The following is a 22,379-nucleotide window of genomic DNA, read 5'->3' on the forward strand; positions in this document are numbered from 1 at the left end:
GTCTTATGCCAGGTGTACATTTAACTTTATAAGAAATTTCCAAACTCTTTTGCAGAGTTTTACATTCCTATCAGCAATGTATGACAAATTCAGTTTGTATCCTCAATAGCATTTGCTATATCTGCTACTTTTAATTTAGTCATTGTGTTAAGTCATATCTCATTGTGGTTTTAATTTGCATTCTTCAATGACTTATAAATATCAACATCTATTCATGTGCTTTCTTGTCATCCATATATCCTCTTCAGTGAAATGTCTACTCATACTTTTTGCCCATTTTCCAACTGGATTGTTTTTTATTATTGAGTTTTGAATATACTTTATATATTTCAGATTGATCAGATATACAGTTTGCAAATAATTTCTCTCAATCTGTAGCTTGTCTTTTCCTCTTCTTAAATTTTTACAGAGCATACATTTTTAATTTTGATGAAGTCCAACATATCAACTTTTCCCTTTTATGGATTGTTCTTTTGGGGTGAAATCCAAGAATTTGTCAACTAGCCCATGATTTTGAAGATTTTTCTACTATGACTTTTTTTTCTAACAGTTTTATAGTTTACATCTTACATTTAAGTCCATGATACACTTGAGTTAACTTTTATATAAGGTGTGAGGTTTAGGTTGAGGTTCTTTTTTTTTTTTTTGCCTGTGGGTGTCTAATTGCTCCAGCATAATTTGTTGAAAAAGCTTCATTGAATTGCTCTGCACTTTGTCAAAATCAGTTGGGCATATTTATGTGGGTCTATTTCTGGGTTTTCTCTTCTGTTCCATTGATCTGTGTGTCTATCCCTCTGCCAATGCCATACCATCTTGATTACTGTAGTTACATAGCACGTCTTGAAGTTGGGTAATGTGAGTCCTCCAACTTTTTCTTCTTCAAAAGATTTAGCTTAATTAATTTTACTCTAGATATTTTCACCTTCCCCCATTTTGTCTCCTGCTTCACTCTAGAGAAGAAAGTTCTTGCATAAGCTCTTCCCTTTCTTGTTGCAACTCCTGCAAATGCTGTTGGTTTTTGCTTCAATCTGTCCTCCAACCACTCTAGGAGAAGTCCGCTGACTGTTGACATCTGACTGCACAGATTCTTGGTAAACACTGAACTATTATGGATCTCGGTTACTGAGTCCAGATGTGTAAGGCTGTGAATCCTCCTATATGCATCCTGTTCCTCTTGGCACAAGATCTTGGGCAGCCCTACTGCTGATTCAAGGCACACTTTCCCAATGGTGACATGAGGTGCAATATGGATTAGGATCTCGATTCTCTCATACTTTGAGCTCTTTGGGGCCTGTATGGATTGAAAACAAATGTAGAGTACCCGGCCAGTCTTTGTATTTTTATCTTCTATGAAATAGGAAAAAATAAGTCCTATAAAGCCTGGATCCATCATCTGGTACATGGCTTGTGTGTGAACATCAACATGTGAAGGCCAAACGGTAATAAGAAGATGGGAAAGACACCAGCCCACGACCCTCATGGGGCGGCCTGTAGTTCAGCCAACCCCTCTGCCTCTCTGTTGAGGCCGCAGACAGCTGCTCTGGAGAGATTTCTACTCGGTCCTTCATCTTATCAGAATGTTGCAAGATGATGACAAAATGAATGTGAACAGTTCTGATGTTGTCAAACTTTTCAGCAACTGTGCTCATTTCAGTTCTGGTATATGCAAATTTGGAGTCCCTCCATGTGTCATCCTTCAACTCCCCTAAACACAGCCCCATCACCTCCTCCTCTCTGTGCTCAGAGCGTGGTTGAGACAAACTAGGAAAGTGTCAGACTGGAGATGAAATGCCTGCACCGCCTGCACCACGGGCACCGCCACCTTGGTCGGACCTGCTCCGGTCTGCCTCGGGCCGCCTCCAGCCTGACCGACCGGGTGCTCTGGCGCAGCCTCCCCGGGAAGCCCGTGCTCTGTGCTCCACCCAGACCTTGCAGTCCGCCAACTAACTCATATTTCAAAGGCTCCTTTTATGTCAAAAATTTCCCCCAATGGTAGAGAGTCTCTGGAATCAAGAATTACGCTGGAGAGGGGTGGGTCACTAGGAAAGTCTGAATTATATTATTTTCAGTTTCATGTTATTCAATCTGACTTTACGTGCCAACAAATATTTATACTGGCTACGAGCAAAGATAGTTTAATCTCCTGGCACTGTGTGGGAGGGAAGCTTTGGTACTAATGCTGATGACTTTTGCATCGTTTTATCAGGATCTGTAAACCCTGTACCATTCTGAATCACAATATTGAGAGTCAACATCATTATACTAAAACTATAAATTATATATAGAGGATAGTGAAAGATGAACCCAGCAAGGGTAGCTTAGATGGCTTAATTGGTGTTTGTCTTAAATGTAATATTGGTAATAATAAATGTTCAGGATTCTACTAACAGTGCAATGTTTAGAGCTACAGTTTTAGAGATCCATTAAAATTTGTAAGGAAAAGAATTACTGAACTCTATCTTAAACTTCTCTAAAAGGTCTTAAGTATTTGAGTCCAAATAGGATTCCTCATGAAAAACATACCATACGGGCTTTAGTTCATCGGACTGCCTCTGGAATTAATTGGGTAAGAAGGGATCCAATGGGTTTGGGATAGTTATGAAGTTGCTTGAGGCACTCTGCTAAACACTTCATATTCCTTCTTTTAATTCCTGCAGTAATCACACGAAGTAGGTATTATTATTATCTCCATTTTATAGATGATAAAACTGAGGCACAAAAGGATTCACTGATTGCCCCAAATTACACGGCCTGTAAGAATCGAAGTCAGGGTTAAATTTTGATTGTCCTTGTAAAAGTGCCTGCTTTGAGTTGTGCCTAATACCACCTTCCACCTTCGCTTTTCCATCTCTCCCTCCCTCCCTTCAGAGACTTCTCAGTTGAGATTAAGGAATCATCCATAATCCACACTTTTAAGGCTCAATCAGAAAGAATAATCTCCAGCCATGTATGGCTTTCCTGACATTTCCTATTTTAGTATCTCAAAGGAAATATCTGATAAAGTTTTAATGATTGGCCTATATCATATGGTAGGAAATCTGTATCCATCTTTACCACTATTGCAGATTCCCTGAGGCTGGGGCTTTACTAATTTTATAGAATCTGAAAAATGGCCTTACTAAAAGATACTTGACAAACGTACTCAATTGGATGATTGATATATGGTACAGACATAGCAGGATATCAAGCTCATTTAATGTTGGCCATGAGCCTTCTCAGGCTTGGGGTCTTAGCTGCTTGCTGGCAGACATGCTGATGGTTGCTGCTATGTCCTCATCATGGGAAGATAGCCATGCTTCAATCTAGATTTTCATCAAATGTGAGAATTCAGAACTCTCTGAAGATAGTGCATATTACGTCTACAAAATAAATTTTACTCAACCGTGAAAACATACTGAGCACTATATGATTGCATAGAATAGCACTCTGGCTTTAGCAGTTGTATTAATTTTCTATTCCTGACATACAAATTCATTTTATGTAAGGAGAATTATATAAAATGTGGCACTTTGTGGCTGCTTTCTTTCACTTAGCATAATGTTTTCAAGGTTCGTCTATATTGTAGCATCTATTAATAGTTCATTCTTTTTATGGTCAAATAGTAGACCATTGTATGAATATACTACATTTTGTTTATCCATTCATTAGTTGAACATTTGGGTTGTTTCCACTTTTTGACTGTTAAGAATAATGCTGCTATGAACATTTGGGTACACATTTTTATGTGAACATGTGTTGTAATTCTCCTGGGTATACACCTAGAAGTGGAATTGATGGGTCACGTGGTAACTCTCTGTTTAACTTTTTGAGGAATTGCCAACTATTTTCCACCCCATTTCATTCCCATTAACAATGTATGAGGGTTCCAATTTCTTCACATGCTCGCCTATACTTATTATGGTCTGGGTTTTTAATTATAACCATTCTAGTACATATGAAGTGGTATCTCACTGTAGTTCTTATTTGCATTTCCCTAATGACTAATGATGTTGAGCATCTTTTCATGTGCACAAAATTTTTAATTTGATAATATCAAATTTATCTATTTTTTCTTTTGTTGCTTGTGTTCTAGGTGTTATATCTAAGGAACTTAACTAATTTAAGGCCATGCAGAATTAAATCTATGCTTTCTTCTAAGAGTTTTATAATTTTCCCTCTTTCATTTAGGTCTTTGATCCATTTTGAGTTAATTTTTGTATATTGTGTGAGATAGAGGTCTAATTTCATTCCTTTGTATATGGATGTCCAGTTGTTGCAGCACCAATTGTTAAAAAGACTTCTTTCCCCTTTGAATGATCCTGGATCCCTTGTCAAAAATCAGTTAACCATAAATGGATGGCCTTATTTCTGGACTCTCAGTTGTGGGCCATTGATTTATACATCTCTCCTTATGCCAGTACCACACAGTTTTGATTATTGTAACTTAATCAGTTTTGAAATAAAAAATTGTGATAGCTCAATTTTGTTATTATTTTCAAGATTGTTTTGGCTATTCTGGGTCTCTTGCATTTCCACATGAATTTTAGGATCAGCTTGTGAACTTCTGCAAGAAAAGTGAGCTAGAATTTTGATTGGGGTTGCACTGAATCTGCAGATCAAACTGGGGAGTATTGCCTCCTTAACATTACTAAGTCTTTTAATGCATGGGCATGGGATGTCTTTCCACTTATTTAGGTCTTCTTTAATTTCTTTCAATGATGTTTTAGTTTTAAGTGTACAAGTCTCAATTTATTTTGTTAAATATATTCCCAAGTATTTTATTTTGTTTGATGCTATTGTTAAAGGAATTGTTTTCTTAATTTCATTTTTGGATTGTTCATTATAGGCGCATAGAAGTAAAACTGATTTTTGCATAATGATCTTGTATTCTTCAACATTGACCAACTTGTTTATTAACTATAACCATTTTGTTGATTCCTTAGAATTTTCTACATACAAAATCATGTCATCTGCAAATAGAGAGGGTGGTACTTCTTCTTTTTCAATCTGAATACCTTTTAATTCCTTTTCTTGCCTTATTACCCTAGGTAGAACACCTAGTACAATGCTGAGTGAAAGTGGCAAGAGTGGGCATCCTTTTGTTGTTCCTGATATTAGGGGGAAAACATTCAGTCTTTCTATCTTCAGTGTTAAACAGCTGTGGAGTTTTTGTAAATGTATTTTATCAAGTTGAAAAATTTCCCTTTTATTCCTAGTTTCTTGAGTGTGTTTTATCATGAAAGGGTGTTATATTTGTCAAATGTTTTTCTGTGTCTATTGAGATAGTCATTTGTTTTTAAACCTTTATTCTGTTAATACGATGTATTGTGCTGATTGACTTGCATATGTTGAACCAACCTTGCACTCTTGGGATAAATCCCACTTGGCTGTGGTGTACAATCCTCTTTATATGTAACTGAGCTAGTTTGCTAGTATTTGCTTGAGGATTTTTGTGCCTATTTCCTTAAAAGCTATTGTTCTATAGTGTTCATTTCTTGTGATATGTTTGTCTTATCTCATAGAATGAGTTGGAAAGTGTTTTTGCCACTTCTTCTTCTTTTTTTTTTTTTTTGGAAGAGTTTGTGTTAAGTCTTTAATGTTTGGTAGAATTCACCAGTGAAGCCATCTAGTTCTGGGCTTTTCTTTATGAGAAACTTTTCAATTATTAATTTAATGTCCTTGCTTGTTATCAGTCTGTTCAGATTTTCTATTTATTCTTCAATCAGTGTTTTAGTCAGTTTTGTGTTGCTATAAGAGAAATACCTGGGACTGGGTAACTTATAAGGGAAAGAGGTTTATTTGGCTTATGATTCTGGGACAGCTGCATCTGGCATGGGCCTCAGGCTGCTTCTACTCATGGCGGAAAAGTGGCAGGCAGCCGGCAGGTACAAGTAGATCACATGGCGAGAGGAAGCAAGAGAGAGAGAGAGAGAGTAGGTGCCAGGGTCCTTTAAACAATCAGCTCTCACAGGAACTAATAGAGTGAGAAATCACTCACTACCCCTCCTCCCCCAGGGAGAGCATTAATCCATTCATGAGGGACCTGCCCCCATGACTCAATAAGTTTCCAACACTGCCACATTGGAGATCAAATTTCGACATGAGTTTTAGAGGGGACAACACATCCAAACTCCATCAATCGGTTTTGTTAGTTTTTGTCTTTCTAGGAATTTGTCCACTTTATCTAAGCTACCTAATTAAAATCTAGCTAATGGTTTTTTGATTTTGTTTATTTTGTCAAAGAAACAACTTTTGATTTTATTGACTCCCTCTATTGTCTTCTGTTCTTCATTCATTTCTGTACTAATTTTATTATTTCATTTATTTTATTTGCTTCAGATTTGAATTTTCTCTTCTAGTTTCTTAAGGTGAAAGTAGCGTAGGCTATTGAAATGAGATATTTCTTCTTTTTTAATATGAGTGCTTACAGTTATAAATTTCCCTATAACTACTGCTTTCTCTATATAATAAATTTTGGTATGTTATGTTTTCAATTCCATTATTTTGAAAGTATTTTCTAATTTACGTTATCATTTTTTCTTTGGTCCATTGATTATTTAAAAGGGTTTTGTTTCATTTTCACATATTTGTGAATCAACCAGTTTTCCTTCTGTTATTGATTTTTAATTTTATTCTATTTGGTCATAGAACACACTTTGTATGATTCAAATTTTTTAAATGTTCTGAGACTTGTTTTATAACCTAATATATGATCTACCTTAGAGAATGTTTATGTTCACTTGAGAAGAATGAAGAATGTGTATTCTGCTGTTGTTGGGTGGACTGTTCTTATCAATGTCTAGTTTAGTTGGTTTATTGTTGCGCAAATCTTATATTGCCTTGCTGATTTTCTGTCTAGTTGTTCTATACATTATTGAAAGAGGGGTATGAAGTCTCCAACTATTATTGTTGAATTGTCTATTTCTCCCTTCAGTTCTGTCAGTTTTTGTCAACAGAATTTGTATTTTGATGCTGTATTGTTAAGTACCTATATGTTTATAATTATTATATTTCATGATGGATTGATTTTGTTACATTGAAAAATGTTTTTATTCATCTTCAGTCAATTTTTTTCTTAAAGTCAATTTTGTATGATGTTAGTAACCTATAGCTACTCTCACTCTCTTTTGGTTATTGTTTGCATGGTATATCTTCTTCCATCCTTTTATTTTCAACCTCCTTTTGTCTCTGAAACTAATGTGAGTCTCTTAGGCAGCATGTAGTTGGATTATCCTATTTTTAATATATTCTGCCAATATATGTCTTTTAATTGGAAAATTTAATCTATTTACATTTAATGTAATTATTACTAAGATAGTATTTATGTTTGCTATTTTCTTGTTTTTTTTCTATATGTCTTATATGTTTTCTCTATTTATCCATTGTTGATGTTTAATAGATATTTTCTGCTGTACCATTTTATCTCACTTTTTGTTTGTTACTATACATTTTTGAGTTGTTTAGTTGATGGTTGCCATGAAGATTACCATTAACATCTTAATTTACAACAATCTTGTTCAGATTAATACCAACTAAATTTTAATAGTATATAGAAACTTTGCTTCTACATACTACTATACCCCCTCCTTTGTGCTGTTTTTGCCACAAATTACATGTTCATGTATGTTGTGACTAATAACATAGATTTATAATTATTGCATTATGGTGTTTTCTTTTAAACCACAGAGGGAGAAAACAAGGGTTGGAAATGCAAAATACATTCTTACCATTCTTTGCATTTACTTATGCAGTTACATTAACCAGTTCTCCTTATTTCTTTATGTTCAGTTGAGTTACTATCTATTGTCCTTTCATTATAGCCTGAAGAATTCCCTTTAGTATTTCTTGTAAGGCAGGTCTGCTAACAACAAACTCTGTCAGTTTTTGTTTATAGCAATGAACTCTCTCAGTTTTTTGTTTTTATTGAAACTCTGTTTTGATTTTTCTATTTTGTATATCTTTTTTGTCTCATTTTCTCCATTATTTTTAGAAAACACTTTCATTGAACACTGCTGAAAGGAATTAGAAAGGACACCAAAAGATGGAAAGACAGTCCATGTTCATCAACTGGAAGAATTAAAATTGTGAAAATGTCTATACTACCCAAAGTGATCTACAGATTCGGTGCAATCCCCATCAAAATACCAATGACATTCTTCAAGGAAGTAGAAAAATACAACCCTAACATTCATATGGAACAATAAAAGACACCAAATAGTCAAAGCAATTCTGAGCTAAATAAATAAATAAAACTGTTGACATTACACTACCTGACTGCAAAGTATACTACAAAGCTATAGTAACCAAAACAGCATGGCAGTGGCATAAAAACAGACCCTCAGATCAAAAGAACAGAATAGAGAACCCAGAAATCAACCCATGTACTTACAGGCAGCTGGTCTTCGACAAAGGCACCAAGAACATACATTGGGGAAAGGATAGCCTCTTAGGTAAATGGTGCTGGAAAAACTGGATAGCAATGTGTGGAAGAATCAAACTAGACCAATACCTCTCACCATATATCAAAATCAATTGAAAATGGATTAAAAATTTAAGCATAAGATCTGAAAATATAAACCTAGAAGAAAACAGAGGAGGAACACATCAGGATGTAGGTTTGGGCAAAAACTTTATGAATAAGACCCCCAAAGCAAAGGCAACAAAAGAAAAAAATAAGCAAGTGGGATTACATCAAACTAGAAAGCTTCTTCACAGCAAAGGAAACAGCATAGAGTGAAAACAAAACCTACAGAGTAGGAGAAAATATTTTTAAACTATACATCTGACCAGGGATTAATATCTAGAGTATACAAAAAACTCAAAGAACTTCATAGTAAAAAACCCCGAAAAATCCAATTTAAAAATGGGCAAAAGAACTGAATAGATATTTTTCAAAGGAAGACATACAAATGGCCAACAGGTACATGAAAAAAATGCTCAGCATCACAAATCATCAGGGAAGTGCTAATCAAAACCACATTGAAGAATCATCTCACCCCAGCTAGACTGGCTATTATCAAAAAGAGAATAACACATGCTGGTGAATGGAAATTCAGCTCTACAATATTCAGAATATGGAATCAATCTAAATGCTCATTGACAGATGACTGGATAAGGAAAATTCAGTATGTACGCACAATGGAATACTACTCAGCCATAACAAAGAATGAAATTCTGCCATTCATGGCAACATGGATGAGCTTGGAGAAAATTATGTTAAGTGAAATATGCCTGGCTTATTTCACTTAACGTAATTTTCTCCAAGCTCATCCATGTTGCAGCAAATGGCAAATTTTCATTCTTTTTCATGACAGAGTAGTATTCCATTGTGTATATATAAACCATATTTTCCTCATTCAGTTGTCTGTTGATGGACATTTAGGTTATTTCCCTATCTTGTCTACTGTAAATAGAGATGTGATAACCATAGGAGTACAGGTATCCATTCAACATGATGATTTTCATTCCTTTGGTTATATACCCAGAGGTGGGATTGCTGAAGTTATATGGCAGTTCTATCTGTAGTTGTTTGAGGAAGCACCATACTGTTTTCCATCATGGCTACACTAATTTAGAGTCCCACCAACAGTGCAGGAGGGTTCCCCTTTCTCTGTATCCTCACCAGCAGTTTTTTATTTTCTGTCTTTTTGATAATGACCACTCTAACTGGGATGAGATGATACTTCAATGTGGTTTTGATTTGCATTTCCCTAATAATTAGTGATGTTGGTCATTTTTTCAGGTGTCTGTTGGCCATTTGTGTATCCTCCTTTGAGAGATGCATATTCAGCTCTTTTGCCCAATTTAATTGGGTAACTTGTTTTTCTATTGTATAGTTGTTTGAGTTCCTTGTATATTCTGGATATTAATACTTGTCAGATGCATAGTTTGTGAATATTTTTCCCCATTCTGTAGATTGTCTTTTTGCTCTGTTAATTGTTTCTTTTGCTGTGCAGAGGTTTTTGGTTTTATATAATCCCATTTGTTTATTTTTTTCTTTTGTTGCCTGTGCTTTTGGGGTCTTATTCATAAAGTCTTTGGCCAGTTCTACTTCCTGAAGTGTTTCCCATATGTGTTCTTTTAGGAGTTTTATAATTGAAAGTCTTATATTTAAGTCTTCATTCCATTTTGAGTTGATTTTGGTATATGGTGAGAAGCGCAGGTCTAGTTTAATTCTTCTACATATGAATGTCAGTTTTTCCAGCACTATTTATTGAAGAGGCAGTCTTTTTCCTAATGTTCTTGTTGCCTTTGGCAAAGATCAGTTGACTGTAAGTATGTGGGTTGATTTCTGGGTTCTCTATTCTTTTCTAGTGGTTTGAGGGTCTGTTTTTATGTCAGTACCAAGCTGTTTTGGTCACTATAGCTTTGTAGTATGATTTGAAGTCACATAGTGTTATGCCTCCAGCTTTTTTCTCTTTGCTCAGGATTGCTTTGGCTATTCGGGATCTTTTGTTGCTCCATATGAATGTTAGGATTGCTCTTTCTATTTCTGTGAAGAATGTCACTGGTATTTTGGGAGGGATCACATTGAATTTCTAGACTGCTTTGGATAGTATGGACATTTTCATAATGTTAGTTCTTCCAATCTAGGAGCATGGAATGTCTTTCCATCTTTTTGTGTACTCCTTAACTTCTTTCAGCAGTGATTTGTATTGTTGTAGAGATCTTTCACCTCTTTGGTTAAATGGATTACTAGATTTGAGTGTGTGTGTGTGTGTGTGTGTGTGTGTGTGTGTGTGTGTGTGTGTGACAATTGTAAATTGGCTTGCCTTGCTTTCTTGATTTCTTTTTCTGGTAGTTTGTTGTTGGAGTACAAAAACACTACTGATATTTGCATGTTGGTTTTGTACCCTGTGTTTTTACTTTAATCATTTGTCAGCTCTAAGATTTTTTTTTTTTGTAAAGTCTTAAGGTTTTCCTATAAATGGGATCATGTCATCTGCAAACAGGGACAGTGTGGTTTCATCTTTTCCCATCTCGATGCCCTTTATTTCTTTTTGATTGCTCTGGCTAGTACTTCCAATATTATGTCACCTGACTGCTCTGGCTAGTATTTCTGATACTATGTTAAATAGGAATGGTGAGAGTGACCATCCTTGTCTTGCTCCTGTTCTGGATATATTGGTGGGTTTGTAATATAAGGCTTTTATTATATTGGGATACTCTCCTTCTATACCTAATTTGCTGAGAGTCTTTATCATGAAGAGATGGTCAATTTTGTTAAATGATTTTTTGTATCTATTGCAATAATTACATGATATTGGTTCTTGATTTTGTTTATGTGGTGTATCACATTTGTTGACTTGCATATGTTGAACCATCCTTGCATCCTTGAGATCAATCCCACTTAATCATCATGTATAATGTTTTTGATGTGCTGCTGTATTCTGTTTGCTAATATTTTGTTGAGGATTTTTACATCTATGTTCATCAGAGATATGGGCCTGTAGTTTTCTCTCTTTTTGTTGTATTTCTGTCCGGTTTTGGTATCAGGGTGATGCTGGCCTCATAGAATGAGTTTAGGAGAATGGCTTCTTTCAATTTTTTGGAATCGTTTGAAGAGAACTGGTATTCATTCATCTTTAAAGATTTGGTAGAATTCAGCAGTAAAGCCATCTGGGGCTGGGCTTTTCTTTGTTGGAAGACTTCTGATTACTGCTTCAATCTCATTGCTTCTTGTTGGTTTGTTCAGGTTTTTTTATTTCTTCCTAGTTCAGTCTTGGTAGTTGTATATGTCCAGAAATGTATCCATTTCCCCCAGGTTTTCAAATTTGCTGGCATATAGTTGTTTATAGTTGTCTCCAATGATTCTTTGCATATCTGCAGTATTGGTTGTAATGTCTCCTTTTTCATTTCTGTTTGGGTCTTCTCTCTTCTTTTTTTAGTTAGCCTAGGTAATGGTTTGTCTATTTTGTTTATCTCCTCCAAAAACCAACTTTTTGATTCATTGGTATTTTGTATCCTTTTGTGGGGAGTCTCTATTTCATTTAGTTCTGCTCTGATTTTAATTACTTTGGTCTACTGATTTCAAGTGTGGATGGTTCCTGTTTTTTTAGTTCTTTGAGGTATAGCATTAGATTGTTTATTTGAAATCTTTTTATTCTTTTGATGTGTTTATTGCAATAAATTTTCCTCTTAGTACTGCTTTTGCAGTATCCCACAGGTATTGGTATGATGTGTCTTTATTTTTACTAGTTTAAATAAATTTTTTATTTCCTGTTTAATTTCTTCTTGGACCCATTGGTCTTTCAGGAGCATGTTATTTAATTTCCTTGTATTTGTATAGTTTCCAGAGTTTTTGTTTCTTACTGATTTCTAGTTTTAATTCATTTTGGTCTGAAAAAATACTTGAAATGATTTCAGTTTTTCAGAATTTGCTGAGACTTGATTTTTGACCTAATGTGTGGTCTATCCTGGAGAATGTCTCATGTGCTGATGAGAAGAATGTATATTCTGTAGTTTTTGGACAAAATGTTCTACAGATATCTGCCAGGTCCAGTTGGTCTAAAGTGTAGTCTAAATCCTGTGTTTCTCTGTTGATTTGTTGCCTAGATGATTTATCTAACGGTGAGAGAGGGGAGTTGAGATCCCCAAGTGTTATCATATTGGATCTAGCTCTTTCTTTATGTCTACTAGTGTTTGCTTTATATATCTGGGTGCTCCAGTGTTGGGTGCATATATATTTATGATTATTATGTGTTCTTGCTGAATAGATCTTTTTATCATTATATGATGACTTTTTTGGTCTCTTTTTATGGCTTTTAGTTTAATGTCTTTTTTATCCAATATAGGAATAGCTGTTCTTGCTCATTTTTAGTTTACATTTGTGTGGTATATCTTTTTCAATCCCTTCACTCTCGGTCTGTGTGTCTCTTTACAGGTGAGGTGAGGCTTCTGTAGACAGCATATTGTTGGGTCTACTTTTTAATCCAATCAGTTAGTCTGTGTCTTTTGAGTGGGAAAATCAATCTGAGAATTTTTACTGAAACATACTGTCTTATTCCTGGCATTTTTTTAAAGTTTATTTATTTATTATTATTATTATTTTACATTCTATGATGTTGTGAAGCCACTGGGAGGCATAGGGAGAGTGGAAGGGGGGAGGAAATAGGGTGGAAGAAGGAGGAAGGAGGAGGGGAAGGGTTGATGCCTGTGGCACCCCCCTCATTCCTGCAGGGAAGACCAGGGGGCTTCCAGTGGTGGCTTGGTCATTGCTGGGCTGGGTGCAGATGTCAGGCAACTGTGGCTGAAGCCCTCAACCCCCACTGCCCCCACAGCTCAGGAGAGCCTAGGGCACTTTGTGCAGCAGTTTGGTGGCTGTTGCTGGGCTGGTTGTGGATGTTGTGGTAGGGGGCGTAGCTTAGGCCCTAGGACCCTCAGCCCTTGAGCTCAGGAGAGCCTTGGGCACTTCCTGTGGTGGCTTGGTGGTTGTTGTTGGTCTGGTTGTGTGTATTGGGGGGGACGGTATGGCTGTTACCCTCAGCCCCCTACTGTTGGGAGTGGTTGTGGGTATCGGGGGGCATGGCTGAGGCCTTCAGCCCTCCCCCACAAGCTTGGTAGCCCAGAGGACTTCTGGTCCTTCTAGGTTTTATAGGTGTTCTTTGGTGATGTGAGACCTTTACTAATTAATCTAAACTTTGTTTTTACTCTGTGGGTATTTTGTTTTTTTTTCAGTTCTGAGTTGGATTACTTGCTGTTGCTACCACTTAAACTCTGCATTGGAACTAATTTTTTGTCCTTCGCTTACTTCTAAAATGGGGGAACTTCCTGTGGGGACCAGTATTTGAGCTTGTAGTTGACCTAAATTGCTGCTTTACTGCTGATTCCCCAGGGAAGGCTGTTTGTGTAGCTCGGGTCTTAATGGTTGACCTTATAGGTACTTCTCAGTCTTGAGAGATCCAGTACACCTGGGTTGTGTAGAAACTCTGGCCTGGGCCTGAGTCTTTTCAGCAAACTGCACCCCATGCAGTTCTATATTCCTGACCAGTCTCCACTGAGTGGTTCTGCACTGATTGGGGGGCAGATCAGCTGTCCTTGCTGTGCCCCAGTGTTCTCCCGATGAGTCTGTCTCCCCTACCACCTGTGCTCCAAACACTTCACATGGGATGGACCATGCACCATGTGCTGGTCCCTTGCGATGACTCACTGGCCTCTGAGTGGCTCTTTTTTTCCAGTTGTTGTGGTTCCTCGCTCCTGTGTGGCTCCAGCCTTGTAGCAGCTGGGGCTCCAAACAGTCAGAGCTGTTCTTTCTTTCTTTCTTTCATCCTGGCTTCTCCTGCCTCTGTGAACTCTGTAGGTCTCTCCTCCTCTTCCCCTGAGCTCTAGCAGCCCCACCTTGGCTATTGTTGCTTTTTAACAGTTGTACATTGGTTGATTTCTGGGAGAGAGTGACTCTGGGGACCATCTATTCTGCCATCTTGACCAGAAGCCACTCCTGGCATTTTATCAATTTTTGTTTGGATGTTTTAAATATCTTCTGTTCCTTTCTTCTCCTTTTATTGTTTTCTTTTGATGTTTGTTGGTTTTTTGAGGTGATAAGATTTGGTTTCTTTCTCTTTCTTCTTTGCCTTTTTGTTCTACCAGTGGGTTTTGCTCTTTCTTGTGTATCATGGTAGTTATTATCATTTTTCAGATTGCAGATGCAGGATTCCCTTAAGGATTTCTTGCAGGTCTGGTTGTGTGGTGGTGAACTCCCACAGTTTTTGTTTGTCTGGGGAATTACTTTTTCTCCCTCATTTCTGAAGGATAGCCTTGCTGGGTATAGTATTCTTGGCTGGCAGTATTTTTCTTTTAGTATTTTGAATATATCATCCCATTCTCTTCTGGTCTGTAGTTTTTGTTGAGAAGTCTGCTGTTATCTGATGGGACTCCCTGATAGATGCCTTAATGCTTTTTCTCTTGCTTCTTTTAAGATCCTCTCTTTGTCTTTGAGCTCTGACAGTTTGACTATAATATGTCTCAGAGAGGACATTTTGGGGTTGAATCTGTTTGGGGATCTTTGAGCCTCCTGGATCTGAAAGTCTGTGTCTTTCCCTATCAATAGGAAATTTTCTGCTACTATTTCACTGAATAGTTTTTCAATGCCTTTTTCTTTCTCCTCTCCTTCTGTAATACCCATGGATTGGACGTTTGTGTGCTGAAGGTTGTCAGCTTAGCTCTCTTAGATTTTCTTCATTTTTAAAAATTCTTTTTTCTTTCTTCTTTTTTTTTGTCTGCCTGTGTTGTGAAAAGACCACCTTCAAGATCAGAATTCTTTCTTCTGCTTGCTTATTCTGCTGCTCAAGCTCTTGATTGTGTTTTTTCTTTCACTGAATGAATCCTTCAGTTCCAGGAGTTCTGTTACATTCTTTTTTAAGGTATGAATCTTTTTGTAGATTTCATCCTTCAGATCATGGATATTTTTTCTCATTTGTTGTGTCATCTGAGTCTTCTTGTACCTCATTGAATTTCCTTAAGATTGTTGCTCAGAATTTCTTTTCACTCATTTCAAGGTCTTCCTGCTCTATGGGATCTGGTACTTGAGAATTATTTTATTGCTTTGGTGGTGTCATATTTTCTTGTTTTTTGTTCATATCTCTAGTGTCTCTGCATTGATTTCTGATCATCTGGTAGAGCAGATTCTTCTATTACTCTGGAGTGGGCTTTGAGGAGAGAGACTTTCTCCTATATATCTGTTTTATATTGACTGTTGAATGCAGTATTTTAGTATTAGTTTTGGGTAGACACAGTAGTGTAGTCTCTGTGTGGGTACTTTGGTTGTAGTCAGTGTTGGAGTTGTGTGTGAATGCCTTCCTAGCCTAGGCACTGTGGCACTTAGTGATTATTTGCTGAGGTTAGTGAGACTGTGTTGGTTTGTCAAGGCCATGGGCAAGCTCTTGAGTTCTTGGGAGAAGCACCTATGTGCCCTGTCACTCTTTGGCTGGGGTGGATGACCCTGAGTGGGCTATCTGGTGCCCCATTTAGCATCTCATGACCTTGATGGGTGCACTAGGGGATATTGGAGCTCCTCAGTTTGAATGGGTGATGCTGGATGGGTTTTCTCTTTCTCGTTTACTACAGGCAGAGGCTCCTCCTTGGTCCTTGCTTCTCCCAGTTGGAGGATGGGTTGGTGGTGATTGGGAATTATCTTCTTTACTCCATTTGGGTATCCTGGGTTCTACACTCTTGGGGGCTTCCATTGTGTTTCTCCCAGAGGAAGGCAGTTTCATGGACTGTGCATGTGCCTCTCACTTCCAGATGTGCTACTGTGTGTGGTGGTGTAATTCCCCCTGTGGGCTGGGCCACTGGGTCACAGGTCTGCATTTTCTCACCTCTTTTCTTGGGCTCCACTGGTGTCTCTCATTCTATCAATGCCATTGAGTGGTCAGTGGGCTGCCTATAAGGTGGTGGTGGTTGCTACTGTGGGAGCAAGTTGCTCTTGCAGTGGTGAAGATGTGGCAGTGCCTGTGGTGGACCACTCATACAGTATTAGTGTCTGTAGCAGTGATAGGGGGCTGCCTGGCCATACTTTCTCATTTCTTTCCATGTCTCATAATTCTTATTCAAAAACTGGACATTTTATTTTCTATTTTTTTACAATTTTTTATTTTTGGTGGCTGGCTGGTATGCGGATCTGAACCCTTGACCTTTATATTACAACACTGAATTTTAGCCAACTGAGCTAACCAGCCAGCCCCAGAAAACGGGCCTTTTTAAATACAAAAATGTGGAAACTGTACAAATCAGATTTCCCCCCTCTCTTTAGAGCCTGTTGATATTGCTGCTTGTTATACTAGTTGTTATCTGTTTAGTAACATCCAAACTAATTCTGTAAAGTCCATATTATTTGTCATCTCTCCTTGGTTCACAGAGGGCTGCTAATGATTAGACAGATTTTCTTAAATTTTTAAGCCTCCCAGTCTTTGCCAATGTGCTCTGAGTGTGTGTGAGCACATCTTCAGCACTGAGGCAGGCAGTTGACAAACTCTGCCTTAGCCTTCACTTCCTGATTGTGCAAACCCTTAAGGGCAGCTGGAGATAAGAGGTTAGAGTCTTCTCAGGTCTTTCTTGTGCACTTTCCTATGTATGTACACGAAGTCTAGATTCCCCAATACACGTTGGAGCTTTTCAAACCCCTACTGATATTTCATTCTCCAGTTTTTCCTTTTAAGCTTTTAGGTTAGCAACTATAACCCACTTTCTCAGGCAGTTATGAAGTTAAACAATTGCCTGTAACTATTTTCAACAAACATCCCAGGGAAAAGGCTTTTTTGCAGTGGGTGAGTTCTGATTCATGTAAAATAAAGATAGCCTTGCATATGTGGTCTTCCAGGAAACCACCAGAAAGGTCAAATAATGACTCCGCTCTAGGAATGGGGCTTTGAAGAAGCTCTCATGCCATTCTACCCACTCCAATGGTTGCCAAGCTGCTGGTTTTCACCATGATTGTGGCTATTGAATTTCAAGGCTGCCACTGAGCTAAAAATGGGAATGAGATTAGGGAAAGTCAAAACACCAAAAAGCTCAAGGTTTTTACCAAGATTCAACTGTTTTTCTTTCTGCAAGTCTTTGCTTAATTTCGAGTTCTAAAAAAGTTGCCTCTGACCATTTTTGTCAGTTTTTTCTTTACCTTTATGAAGGAGAGAATTTTCAGTGATTCTTACTCTGCCAATTTCTGCTGACATCATTGGTTTTTATATTTTAATATCTGCTTTTTTTTTAACTCATGGACTTCCTATTGATTTTCTTTCAAATCTACCTATTCTTTCAATTCTGCCTATTATGTTTTATAATTTCTTGGTTTTTGATACATGATTATTTTCTTAGTTTCTTTTAGGATCCTAAACATACTGTTTTTTAAAATTCATCTTCAGATTACTGTACATTTATCTGGAATGAATTTCTTTTCTGAATGTTGATTTTGATATTATGCTTCTTAACTGACTTACTGATCTTCGTGTGCTTTCTAATTTTTTCTTGTAGGCCCAAACTGAGTCTCTTCCCCTCTCTTTCCCTTTTGCCTCCACCTTCTCCTCTCACTGGTGCTCACTCATATGTATTCTCTCTGTCACTTCCATCTGGTCCTTCAGATCTTGAAGTCCAGACCAGATCTTACATTATAGACTCAGTGTTTCTGTCCCACAGTGATATTAAGGCTATAACAGATAGATCAACTAGGGACGATTGATCCAGGTCCCACCTGCCTGTTTCTTTCCTCCTACCTTCTTTCTTCATCTTTCTTTTATGACTTGGCATTATCTCCATGGCTCCCACCTTTTCACAGTGAGACTGGCTCTGCTCCCTCTGGGATGTAAACTCCTAGTTACCTCTGTCTTCTTCTGGATTTCATGCCCAGGAAACTTGTGCCATCAGCCCTGCTGACCGAATTGTGTTTCTGTTTGGTTTTGTTCTGCAGATATTTATCTTGCTTTTGAATACAGTTTGTTTTGTGCATTTGTTATTTTTATATAGTTTAGGAGTTATTGCTATGTTGGGGGTATTGGCAGGGAAAGAAGAGAGTCAAAAGGTGATCTTATGATGTCACATTGACTGGAAGTTCTCTGAATTTTTCAACTTTGTCTCCCATAGCAGTGATTTAATGTTCTGCAGGCTGTTTGCCTTTACTACCCCCGAAGAAGATTTTAATTCTGGCATTGCTTTTTTAATTTCCATAAAATCCATTTTTATTTTACCATCTCCCTTTTGATCTTAAGATGTTCTCTGTTCTTGTTTTATAGAAGCTATTTCCTCTGCTCCTTCTTTTCCCCTTTCTCTTCCTCTCTGTCTTTGTTTTCTTCTCTTCCTTCTCATCCTTCTTCCTCCTTTTTTAAAAAATTGAAGGGAAAAGGAGTTTGCTTCTGCCTCTTAGAGTAAATCGTCTTTATAGATCTTCTCTTTACCTTGATCGTCTACCTAATATTCTTTACTGCTATTTGATGCTCATCTTTTCAATGCCTTGTGCTTTGTTTTTCAGCTTATTTAACCTTAAATAAGAAGAAATCTTCCAGATTTGATGTTTTCCCACAGTTTGGTTATCTAGATTACCCTGGGCTCCTTTGTTAGTCCCCTTGAAGCTGAATATGTACAACTCCTAGACCAATTTCTAATGTTAAACAGTCTTTTATCTCATCTGGCAATGCTGGGCAGCTAGCGGATCTTCTTCTCTCTCGATTTCCTGATTCTGTTCTACTCTTAAGATATTTAGCAAATTAAAACTATTTTTAAAAACTCACTCCCTTAAGTATTTGTCTTTTCTTTGCTTGGATCTATAAACTTTATTTTTTGTACTGTACCTCCAAAAAATGCAAAGCACCCCCTCTGGTATCCCTGGGATGGCTGCTGAGTATTTTGATTGGTGTAGTTTATGTGTTTCTCACCCATGGGGCAGAGTGATGGAGGGAAATGTTTTATTCCCTATTTTCCTTGTTTGATGGTAGATGTCATTGGTTTTCAGCTGCATAGCACTGCCATGTCCTCAGTTTTTTTTTTTTTTTTTTTTTTTTATTGTAGTACCATTGAGGGAGTAATAGTTTGGAGGTCATTTTTCCCACATACAAAATAACAATCATTATCCTTCCTACTATTGGGGAGGTATAATAGATTTTAATCTTTTTGGTTTTTTTTCTTTTTTTTTTGTCTCTTCATGGATAATCCTAGAGAAAAATTGGGAGAGGACAGATCAGACCTGAAGCCATTTTATCTGGAAGTCATACAGATAAATCCAAATTTTGAAGGGCAAATTCTAGTTTCTTGGTGGTGATGCTGGGGTTTTGTTTTGTTTTCAGATTTTAAGGATTGTTATTATCTATGCACATTACTAACTTCAACTCTCCATATGTATAGGACTTCCAAGGAAGTTGTATGTGGGAAAATTTTTGTAAGTTATCATTTTGAGAAGAATTTTGGAAGAATAAATTGGAAATCTGAAAAGAGTTTGAAAAATTTTCATAAATTGTAAAATTATAAGCTCCACCAGTGGTGGTATTTAAACCTTTCACAAGCAGTAGACATGAAAATCAGAGTGACCAGTTGGAATAGGTGCTGGACATAATGCTGGGGCAGGGACCTGCTATGCCAGGCATTCATTCTTTTGATCCTAGATCACAGGGAGTTTGAAGGAGTCATGAAGGGGAGGCCAGTAAAGCAGATGGAGGAGGAAGGTGGGGACCTACTTGGGGCTCAGAGCAGAGGCAATTTGCCAATATAGAAGTATATCAAGATATTAACAGCTGGCGTGCTGTAGCTGAACACCAGCCCCTAGCCCTGTATTCTAATCCCTGTTTGGACAGGAACCACACTCCCTTGCTCACTGTGGTATTCCCAGGTCCTGTCTAAGTACCTGCCCTATAATAAGCACATAATATGTGTGGATTAAATGAATAAATGTACAATAAGTAAGTGTACACATAAGGATATGCCTAACACAAATGGGAGTGCATAGTGACAGTAGGAAACTTTCCTATCAATGAAACAGCATTATTATAATTGCCCTTTTTCTATCTCATAGAGAGAACTATGAAAAGATGCTTAGGAAAAACAATTCACTTTACTGTTAGGAGAAAAATCCTGCTGAATGGATTCTGGGTGCTGTTGCTGACACAGGACCTGGCACCCTGGGGGGAGCCAGTGCAGTCAAGAACTGCAGTGATGCTGATCACGGTTATATCACTGCAGTCACTAATTTGCTTTTCAGCCAGAGTTAATCAGCAAAGCAATAGTCTCAAAATTACTGTTCATTTTCTTCTGGAAAATATTGTTAATGCCTCTTGATGAACTGAAGGGTGAACCAAAGGCAGGTGAGCACTCCTTTCAGGAGTTGCCTAGTTCATACACCGTCCTTCATCGCTACTTACTGTCCACCCCCACGCCTCATGCAAGTAACACAATTAATATGCATCTTTAGGAAGTCCCCCAAGGCCCAAGCGAACGCACCATCAAAGAAAATTCCTTGCACACTGCACGCCAGCCTTGGAGACTCAGCTTCTGTGTGCTCCTTCTCGGTGTTCCCGACTTGCCTGCAGCCTTCCCAGACCGTATGGGCAATCATCGCACTTCATTGTCCAGTACTATCATTACAATATTGTTATCATCTGAGCTGGAGTCTGACACTTTCTCTAAGACCTTTCAAATAACCCCTTTACTAGGCTTCAGTACCAAACCATTCAGGGCAAATCTCTGCTTTGTGCTTGTCAGCCTTAATAGACTGGATGTCACTTGAGCCTGTAAAAAGTGCCTGCTCCTCAGCTGTCAGTCAGTCCTGGTAGTGTCAGGCGAGAGCGTGTGGCTGGAGCCGGCTGGATTAGAGGGTAGTTACCATAGCTGTCAGATTACTGACAGCCTGACACCCACACTCCCAACTTCCTCTTTCTGTATTTGGTTTCTATTGAGCTCTCTGGTCCTTTCTTAAGGTGGATCTCTCTGTTGGAAAGAGATCAAAATTTGGCCAGCATCTTCAGAAGTTGGGCTCTTTTCTCCCCTATTCTGGTTTTTAGAAAGCCCCTTACTTTGAGCAGATTTTATATTTCAGGTAATATTTTTAGCCCCATTTCAGCAAAAAAAGCCACCTCCCTGCACTTTCCAAGTTTATGGAAACTCTGTGTGTTTATGTGCCTGTATATCAGTTTCATCATCCTAATAACTCAAGGATATGTAACTCTTGCCTGAAATGTTTCCTCTTACCTCCTCCTCATCTACAGTATTTTCTTCCTCGTCTTTGATGGTATCTTTGCTCTGGCCCTTTGTGTTAGATGGGAAGCTCGGTTTGAGTGTGTGTGTGGGGTGGGGTGCATACAGAACTGTTGGCTTATGTATGAATGTTTGTGGATATATATATTCATACCTAATGAAAGCCAGTCAGCTAACAGCCCAGGCAGGAAGAACAAATTGGCAACTCTCCAAACCATGCCTTAGTTAACATTCACCATCCATACGGCCAATTAGTGAATGAAGTTTATGCCTCCCTCCTTTCTGTTCTCTGTTTTTCCAGTTTTCATTCACTCCTTTTCTTTCTCCCTCTTTTCCTTTTTTCCTCCTTTCCTCATTTTCACATTTGTTAAGGGTTTACTATCTTGCAGTCCCCAGGCTGGACACCAGGCAAACAAAAATGAACATGACTACACCCTTGTACACAAGTTCACAGCTGCCCGCTCACATTCCTCAGGTATGTTTGAATTTCACAGGCTTTTATTTCTGACCAGGGAGCCAAGCTTAATTAACACTTTCATTTACTTAGCCAATAATCAAGGCTGATTTGCTTTTATTAAATCAGGCTTTGGGATGAGAAATGCAACTTTTGCACAATCTTAAATTTGCTTACTGTTCTAACCTGCTACAGAATTTAACTTGAGTCTGCATTCTGAGTATAGCTTTCAGCACACACAGGTACATGCACACGGAGTGCTATGTGGCTACAGAGGAGA

General features: G+C 37.8%; 1 pseudogene; it reads right to left on the reverse strand.

Annotated features, from left to right (window-relative positions):
* Positions 1–945: 945 nt before the first annotated feature.
* On the reverse strand, positions 946–21,007 carry LOC134369403 (lys-63-specific deubiquitinase BRCC36-like; annotated as a pseudogene).
* Positions 21,008–22,379: the final 1,372 nt, after the last annotated feature.

The sequence above is a fragment of the Cynocephalus volans genome, chromosome 1, assembly GCF_027409185.1.
Source record: "Cynocephalus volans isolate mCynVol1 chromosome 1, mCynVol1.pri, whole genome shotgun sequence".
NCBI lineage: Eukaryota > Metazoa > Chordata > Mammalia > Dermoptera > Cynocephalidae > Cynocephalus > Cynocephalus volans.